This window comes from Procambarus clarkii, chromosome 49 (assembly GCF_040958095.1).
Source record: "Procambarus clarkii isolate CNS0578487 chromosome 49, FALCON_Pclarkii_2.0, whole genome shotgun sequence".
In the NCBI taxonomy this organism is placed as follows: domain Eukaryota; kingdom Metazoa; phylum Arthropoda; class Malacostraca; order Decapoda; family Cambaridae; genus Procambarus; species Procambarus clarkii.
The window spans coordinates 20,697,759-20,706,905 of NC_091198.1; the positions used below are offsets into that span (position 1 = coordinate 20,697,759).

At 41.4% G+C, this 9,147-nt stretch overlaps 1 protein-coding gene across 3 annotated transcripts in view; it reads right to left on the reverse strand.

Moving 5' to 3' along the window:
• The window catches only part of LOC123763195 (zinc finger protein 271), a 19,386-nt gene extending 11,387 nt beyond the window's left edge, over window positions 1-7,999 (reverse strand). For 2 of the 3 annotated variants that reach the window (XR_011222447.1, XM_045750222.2), the window contains exon 1: window positions 7,526-7,998. The gene's annotated coding sequence lies outside the window, so the exon portion shown is untranslated. Of the gene's footprint in view, window positions 1-7,525 lie in introns of all 3 variants that reach the window. The other variant, XR_006773406.2, reaches the window with a different exon arrangement.
• Window positions 8,000-9,147: the final 1,148 nt, after the last annotated feature.

Genomic DNA, 9,147 nt, shown 5'->3' on the forward strand with positions numbered 1-9,147 from the left:
TATACACAGAGTAATCCACATATAAGTTTGAACACATCACATTGCAAAATTCACTACGAGATATGGTAGAAAGGTTCAAGTCACCTACAGACTGAGTTCAGGTAGAACAGATTCTGGTCTACTTGGGAAACATTCTTTGAAATCTACCACCTAATTGGGTAGTGACACTGCAGTAAATTCTAACAAATTGGATGAGTGAAATTAACTTGCATGTAAGTTACATGTAACAAGATATCTATCTATAATAGAATAAGGAGTGTTGTTGTTTTGAATGCTTGGGGACTTTGAGAGAGTGGCCAGTCAGAACAGGATGATCTGGAACAGAGCAAATTGATAGGTAGTGCAAGAGAGGTTTACATGCAATTAACCCTGGATGAGTGTCAAGACTACTAAATGCGAAGAGGAAAATCAGCATTGAATGAAATGAAACGCCTCCAGATGGGTCCAAGGTGGCTCTCTGTTGTTAGCTGCTCTGACTAGCTCCTCTCCTATACAGTCACATCAGACATTTGTGAGTCGGTAAGAGCCTACTGGGGAACAAATCCTCCTCTGGAATCAAGGCCAAAACCTGGTCCCTTCACAGAGGCAAAGAGAGAAGGAATCTGTGATCATCCTCACCAAAATAGCAGCCACCAACCAATACACAATCTGCTCAGTAGCAGATAGGTTACCCTCTAGTTCCAACTGCTCATTACACACACACACAGTCGGCTATTAAGATCTATCGAGTGTCCGTGAACAACACAAGATATCTTGTGACTTTCAAGTGCTAGTAGAGCTTAACATTATGATTTATTTAATAAAGTGTACTGTAACGCATTGAAAAATATACCATAGTGACTGACACTTAGTTTACAATAGACAGGAAAAATAACATAAGCGGAAATACCTGCAGTGCCTTAACATGTATATTATATTCCGAGATCAAACAGTGCTTTCGCTGTTATTACACTACATACACTCAATTACAGTCTATATAACTATCTGCATTTTTGTGCACCATAACAAACCACCGAGATGGTCTGCTGTGAGTTTATACACACAGAACAACGAATTTAAGGTCAGCCTAGCACCTGACAGCTGAGTGTGGTAGGGGCTGCCCCAAATATATTTTTACATTATTATTTCAAGATCTTTTAATCATTTTATATTCAGTCTTTTGCTGTAATATTATTCAATAGTGTAATTTTGAGGAATTTGTATAGTTAAATGTGTGTGTGGAACATCGCTATGCAAAAAAATATGGTGCTTCTATCTTATGACATTTTATACTTTAAGATCAGTGTTTTTGTTCTTATTACAGTACACACACACATTATATACATTTATCTATGTTTTATAAACTGTAAAGCACCACAAAGTAATTCTGATGTGTGGTAATGAAATCTTAGCATAGTACATATAGAGGTACACATTATAACCAGGTGACTCAAGCAGCTGAGGTTACCTGGCACACCAAATTACCCAGAAATATACAAAGTACGTCTTTATTATTACTTCTAACACTGCCGTTATTATTATTATTAGATTCCTGTGACTAAATCATGAATATGAATCATTTTCCACAAAATTATTTTCTAAAGGAACACGAGGTCTTTTTGCATGATGCGTACATTCACAAACCTCGGCTATGTGCTGTGAATGTACTCACCTAATTGTACTTGCAGGGGTTGAGTGCCTTCTGTGTGCCTTCTGCTGTAAGCATCATAACTAGCAGTAAGTTCACTGATATGTGAACCTTGTACACAATTTCTATTGTAGTCAAGATCACCTATGACACTATCATCACAAAATAATTGCAGTTACTCATTTTATTCATGATTATTAAGTGGTGGTGTGGCCCTGACTTGTACATCTGTACTGTGAGCTCCAGCTGCATGCACCAGCCTTTGTTGCTCTGGCAGTACTGAGGTACTCTCAGTCAGGAAGGATGCAGCCATTTTTGTTTTTTTTCCAAATGGTATCTGCTTACTGGAGTCCTGAAGAACAGGATGTGAGCCCGTGTGCCCCGCAGGAGTTTCGAATCTTACGCTATTCAAACAAACGTCACTGGGGGCTTGGTGGCTGAGTGAACAGCGCTTGGGGTTCGTAGTCCTAAGGGTTTGAGCCCTGGCAGAGGCGGAAACAAATGAGCAGAGTTTCTTTCACCTTGATGAGCCTGTTCACCTAGCAGTAAATAGGTACCTGGGAGTTAAGACAGCTGCTACGAACTGTTTCCTGGGGATGTGTGAAAATTAGGATTAAAGACTTGCCTGAAATGCAATGCATGCTAGTGGCTGTACAAGAATGTAAGAACTCTTGTATATACTGTATAAATAAAATAAAATAAAAATAAAATGTAGGGTGGCACCCCCTCCATTTCCCATGATACCACAGGTAGCGCAGTACAGTGGTTAAGACGCCATAACTCATCTCAGTTAACATCACAATATCAAGCCCAGCTCGAAGTCAAGCGAATTGAGCTTGCAAGTTGCATCCACAGACTCGGGGCTTCCAGACTTCGACTTATCAGGGCAGTTTTTGGTTGTTATTGTCCTTAGATTTGGTATCATTTCCATTGGATGCCAAACCACTAACTATTTAACCCTAAATAGTAGCCCAGTCATGATGGAAAATTAAAATACATTAATAAGTCAGTGTCATTATTCAAATCATTATCTTTATTAATGAAATAATTAATTCCATGCAATGTGTTTAATCAGGATTTGATTGTCAATATACATTTCAAATTAATAACAGTACAGTACTATAATAATAATCTTCTGTGGATAAAACATTACTGACTATTTTATTGGATTAAACTAGAAAGATAATTACAAACTAGTGCCCCACCAAACAACATATTATCTCAAAAATCAAGTCGCTTTATAAAATCCTATTCACAGGGAGTTGGTAGCAGTGGTCAGCGAATGTAGATGTTAAATCCAACCCCAATTAAATATTTAGTAGTTCCAGGAAGGAACTTTTACTTCAATAAGTCCATATAACTGCCTCTTTCATCATAACAGCTAAGACAATTTTGTTTAGCTCATTTAACCAATCTTATAAACAGGATTAATTTAGCATTTGTTTTATAATTATTATAAATAATATTATTATTATTAGTTTATGGTACTCTGGAAGGAATAGATTTTTATACTACCAGCATTGCTTTAGTCTTTTTGAACTCGCATTTATTTCCTTTGGAATAGAGGTGAATATTTCCTACACTGGAAGCGGTGGAAAGGGCAGAACCAGAGAAACCTGTAACACGCCTGTAGCCAAACCCTGCCCAGAGAAAAGACAATGCAGGAAAAGTTCAGGTTTCCCTGCACAACTGCTCAACCAGCAAGCAAGTCACCTGGGGCTAATGCAACCCCAGATGGCAATGACGATGCAGGCAGAGCAAAACTGCCCAAGGGAGACAAAGAGATGCTGACCGTGAGTCCCAAACAAGGCCCTGTCAATTCCTAACCTAGGACAGAACCAACTGGGACTTCCCCTAGTTCACCAGGAACCCAAACCTGGCAAGCTGAGAAAGATCCAGATTTCTGTTCTACTGACACACATGAACTGACTGGGTCCCACGTCAACCAATCATTTTAGTAAGCAAACACATGAACCCCTAACAGATGTAGTTGGGCCAAAATGACTTGCACCAGCCTGGTAAACATAAAGGGGAGGGGGGGGGGGGGGGCACAGATTCAAGCCAAAGGGAAGACCCCTGAAACAGTGAACCTTATGTCCCAGAACAAAACCTGGCTAGTCCCTAAACCTGGGATGTATTGGGACATGCCAATAAGCATCCTGAAAGTCCAGAGACACTATCCAAGCTCCAGGTTGTGATAGTAAGGAAACTTTACTTATATATTTATTTATATATACAATACAAGAGTTCTTACATTCTTGTACAGCCACTAGTATGCATATCGTTTTGGGCACAGGTTGGGGCCCAACTTGGGTTGGAACTTGGGCCCAAGTGTTCATGTGGAAAGTCAGACAGGAAAATGAAGCAGTTCAGACCCGAGAGTGAGGATGTACTGTAAGTCTGCCGAATCCCTCTTCAGGACCAGAACAAGTGGAACACACAATGAAGTGACAAAGCCATCTCGACCATGTCCCCAAGTTCAACCAACCTGCATTGACCAAATGTAGTACAGGGAAAAGAGGACTGACCCAAAAAGCCCAACTCCAAATACAAAAAAGGAATTGACCAGCTCCACCGAAGGCCATTGAAAATGACCTATGAATCACAGGACCAGGAGCTGGCAAAATGAGTCAGATGCTTCCCCATGGCAGCATCAAAGAAGTAAATCGCAAAAGGGGCTAGCATGAACCCAAAGCAGAACAATCCTTCCGTGGTGCATGATTTGCAACATCAAGCAAAAAAGGAAATCTCCTCAGAACCATTCTGCCTCCAAAAGGGGGCAGAACCCTAAGAAAACAATCGATCAATGGGGCTGTAAGAAAAGCAGCCATGGAAACAACCTGTGCAACACCATCCTTAGGAAAGAGAAGAGAAAAGGGGGAGGTGGCCAAAAAGGTAAGAGACCAAGCTGATCTGAAGAACAGGCCAACATGGCCTGTTGACTCAAGGCAGAACAAATCAAATGCCACCACCACCTCCCAAAAAAAAGAGGGTTAACAGTAACAGCAACCCGTGACAGCTGACTAACACCCAGGTACCTATTTTACTGCTAGGTAACAGGGGCATAGGGTGAAAGAAACTCTGCCCATTGTTTCTCGCCGGAGCCTGGGATCGAACCCAGGACCACAGGATCACAAGTCCAGTGTGCTGTCTGCTCGGCCAACCGGCTCCCTTGGAAGGGAGCCGGTCGGAATGAGCGGGGAGGAATGAGACCATGTAGTCAGTCATTGCCCAACACCTGAGACAGGAAGGTGTCCTCCCCAAGAAGGCTTAACAACCACCATCCCAATGCCCCAAAATCCTTGTGGGACCAGAGGGCTCAACTGTCTCTGCCATCAACATGCATGGGACCACCTCCGATAAAGGCCGAACCACACCCCGAGCTAAACCTAGACTCGACTCCGAAACCCTCAGATGCCACGGAGCCCAAACTGTGGGAAAGATGGACAAGATCAGAAGCAAGAACCACACCTGCAGGGGAAGGAAGAGAAAGTGTGGACTTAGTCCAGGCGGGAGTCACCAACACCTCCAATTTTAAGTCCCTAAACACCATAGAGGCCAACTCTGGGGCATCCAGTGGATTAATATGTTGCAAACACCTAACTCAAGTAAACCTACCTGGTAAAGCAGTAGCAGGGAAGCAGAATCCATAAACACAGACCCAGTGAGAACATATCTCACAGGAGTTAGTATCATAGGCATCACCAACCCAGCAAGCAGCATGGCAGGGAAAGAATGATCATTGTCTGATAGCAAAGACAACGAGTACCCATCAAACTCGAGCGAGGGGGTGCTTAAGGGACCAATCCATAACAGACTATCTTGCAAATTTGGGACCTGGCCAGTATTTTCCATGTACTGTAAATATTATTTGATACCTCTTTCATCGCCTTTCTTGTTAGTATATTTTGAAACCTTTGAGGCGATGCCAATAGTTTCCGGAACAACCGTGGACATCTTCAAGAGGAAACTAGATTGTTTCCTCCAAGAAGTGCCTCAAGGAACCCCATCAAGCAGGTATCAAGCAGTTTAGATCCTCTCTGATTCATCTGCAGAGTTTTTAGGCAGATTTTTGTTCTTTATTTCTGCGAATCTTCTAGTTGTCTGTTAACCTTCACTTACTTTCTGGACTATCACTCAACACCCTGTCACCCCATGTGATAATGCGTCAAGCATCCTGTGAACTCTGGATAATCGAAATAAAGCCAGAGCCAAACAGAAAAATCATAACCCTCAAATACTCTAAACCTAACCAGACAAAATTCATCTATGTTCGTCAGCGATCTCCAGCAGAGCAGGAGCCAGATGCCCATCGCACCCTGTGAGCATACCAGGAACCCGTCAAAAACCAGCTAGGCATCGCCAGGCTAAGCTAGCATTAAGACACCAATTTCCCACCCGAAGAACCAACCAGAAAATAGGAAAACAAACAAAATTTTTCTATATCCCTGCAACCTCAGACAGTAAAGGCACTAGACATCGGAAAGCATACAGTTTAAGAGGAATGCCAGACAGCAGTATCCACTACGGGCTAACCATAGCCTGTGCTACTTGGAACTTTTTGTTCCTAGTAGCTGAATCTAAGACAACAAGAACAGCAGTTATATATTGACCCATTGTCAATATATAACATTGTTTATATAACATTGTTAATGAGACAAATCCCACTGTTAGGCAACAGTCCCCAGATGGAGCAGGTATCCGGATATCCACTCATCATCAACGTTGAGCCAGAGTGAAGTAGGCATGAGAATTCGTGTCGAATAGGACAGGTATTGTTACATTAGATCTGGTAGCTTAATTTTCACTAGAAAACAGGACTTCAGTTGGAACTCGACAAAAAATACCTCATGGATACTGAGCATACCATTTTTGCCACAGTTGCATGTTTTTTGCATTTTATTTCAAATGTTATATTACTTCATGTAATGTAAGGGGGGTGACGGCCGAGTGGACAATGCTCAGGATTCGTAGTACCAAGGTTCTAGGTTCAATTCCCGGCGGAGGCAGAAATAAATGGGCAGACTTTCATTCACCCTGATGCCCCCTGTTCACCTAGCAGTAAATAGGTACCTGGGAGTTAGACAGCTGCTATGAGCTGCTTCCTGGGGGTGTGTAACAAAAGGACACCTGGTCGAGGACCGGGCCGCTGGGACGCTAAGCCCTGAAATCATCTCAAGATAACTTCAAGATTGTCCATAGTGCACATGTCCCCCTGGGTCACCCCTAAGTTTACACAAATTGTGCAGAAAATTTTAATTTCCTCATATATACATAGGCCAGAATCACAATCTTTATATTTTGGCAACTTAGATAAATGTTAATTTTGTAATATAGGCCTAGGCTACAGTAGTAAGGTTGTAAACTAATATGAAATGAGCTGTATAAAAAGTTGTTCAGGAAAGGACAAGCTGCCACATATATTAGTTAGTTCATATAGGTTTAGTTCAACTGCCCAACAACCTTTTTTCATTAACATTTTGTCTCTAAAATATAATTATCAATTATATGTTTGTTGACCAAATTGTATTTTTGCTTTTTTCTGCCATGCTTTCCCCTGCCGTTTCTCATTTTTTTTCTTATTTTTTCTCAGCACAATTTATAGCTTAATCTCAATTAGTATTAAGTTTTAGTCTTAGTGTTTTTCCTGCCCGAAACGCTTTGCGTAATAGTGGCTTTAGGCATTGTATGTACTAGCTCTATCTATAAATCCATCAACTTTTGTATCTCACCTTGTATGTATGTACTTTACCCGAATAAATATTTATATTTGTATATTCCAAGAGAAGAAAATGTTGTCAATTGAACTAAAGCATTTGGGCTATTCAAGAATTTGAAACATTCATCTGGCATAATAATATATGTATTAGTAAAGCCAAAGAGTCTATAAAAGCTTACCAGAGTATTATTAAACCATTCTGGATACAATTGATTTATTGACCCTCCTGCCAAAGCCAGCCCCGAGTGGGTCGTCTTGTGATGGTCACCAATCCAACTACTGGCCACACCCAGTGGCAGAGTAGGTGGATATCTCGGTGTGTAGTTAGTATACGAGGCACTGGATCACACGCAATAACTGGTTTTTACATCCGTCCGAAATTTACTGCCTAGGGTGCGCAGAGGCCAAATACGAGGCCGGTGGGGAAGGGGGCCCCTAATCCGAACACTTCCACGCAGCCTCCTGGTTCAAAACGGCGTCACACTCCTCCTTCAGCGCCTGCACGAGCCTTTTTCCCGTCTTGATTGGCTGTATTTGCACTTTATTGTAGGAGGAGAGGGGGTTTAAGAGGTGCGGGAAGGAGCCGTGACTCAGCGTGAGACTGTTGCTGTGATGCGCTGGTCGCTCCCTGATGCCGCCTCCTACTCTAACGTTTTCTCTAGTGTTCCCACTTTGAAAAAATAAATAAATAATTACTATTACGACTACTAATACTACTACTAATAATACTAATACTAATAATAATAATAATAATTAAAATAATAGTCCCCATTTGCCCTGAGGATGTTTTAAAGTTACATTTTAAAACCCAACAGGGTTTTGGCGCTTAGGGCTTCAGCGGGTAGGCGGTTCCACTAATAACATGCCCGTGTCTGAAGCTAGACACAAATACAACAAAATTATTAATGATGGTAACGGAGTTCATTTCATGTGGATTCAAGCACATGTTGGCCTCCGAAAGCATGATAGAGCTGATGAATTAGCCAAATAATCTGCCTTTAATGGAGAAAATAAGTATAACCTTGTATTGCCTATAAGCAGTCTGAGAGCAAAAGACACCAAGAACTTAAAATCTTGTAGATCAGAGGTAAAGTGAAATAAGCACCAGTAATTCCATCTATCATCATACTATCATGCAAAAAGAGCCACAAATCTATGGATCATTCAATAAAATCAGCAAACTCCTAGATGTTACTACTGTTCGGCTAGCAGACTTGGCTATAAGTATCTCTGGGAATTTTTATTATCTGCTGATGTAGACCTGACCAAATGTAAACTGTGTCAACAAAATTATTCGCACACTCTCCGTCACTATGTGATGGAGTGCGAAAGGATACGTGAATTCAGAGACAATTCAATAACAAAATGTTCAAGAGTAAAAGGCGAAAGATTTATGCGTTTTGAGGGGAAACCAGAGTTCAAATGTTCAAATATCTCATTCAAAATGATCTGCTACCAGAAATCTTAGCCAAATCCCCAGTTTGCTAACTGTAGATAGTAACTAAGTGATTGTAACCTATCCAACGCTCCCCACTGCATGGGGGAAGGTGTGCAGGACAAACATATTAATTGTGATACTAGCTCTCCACCAGAACTGAGAGTTATGAGCTACGAGGAAAGGCTATGGGCGCTGAACTTTACGTCCCTGGATACATATATACATCCATGTACACATATACACATTCATATCAATAATCTTTTTATACCACACGGGATTCAACAAGAGGCTCACAACAGTCTCTGTACAAGGCACTTTACATCTATGGTGAGTCACGCAGGTTACGGGACTAGCTATATAACC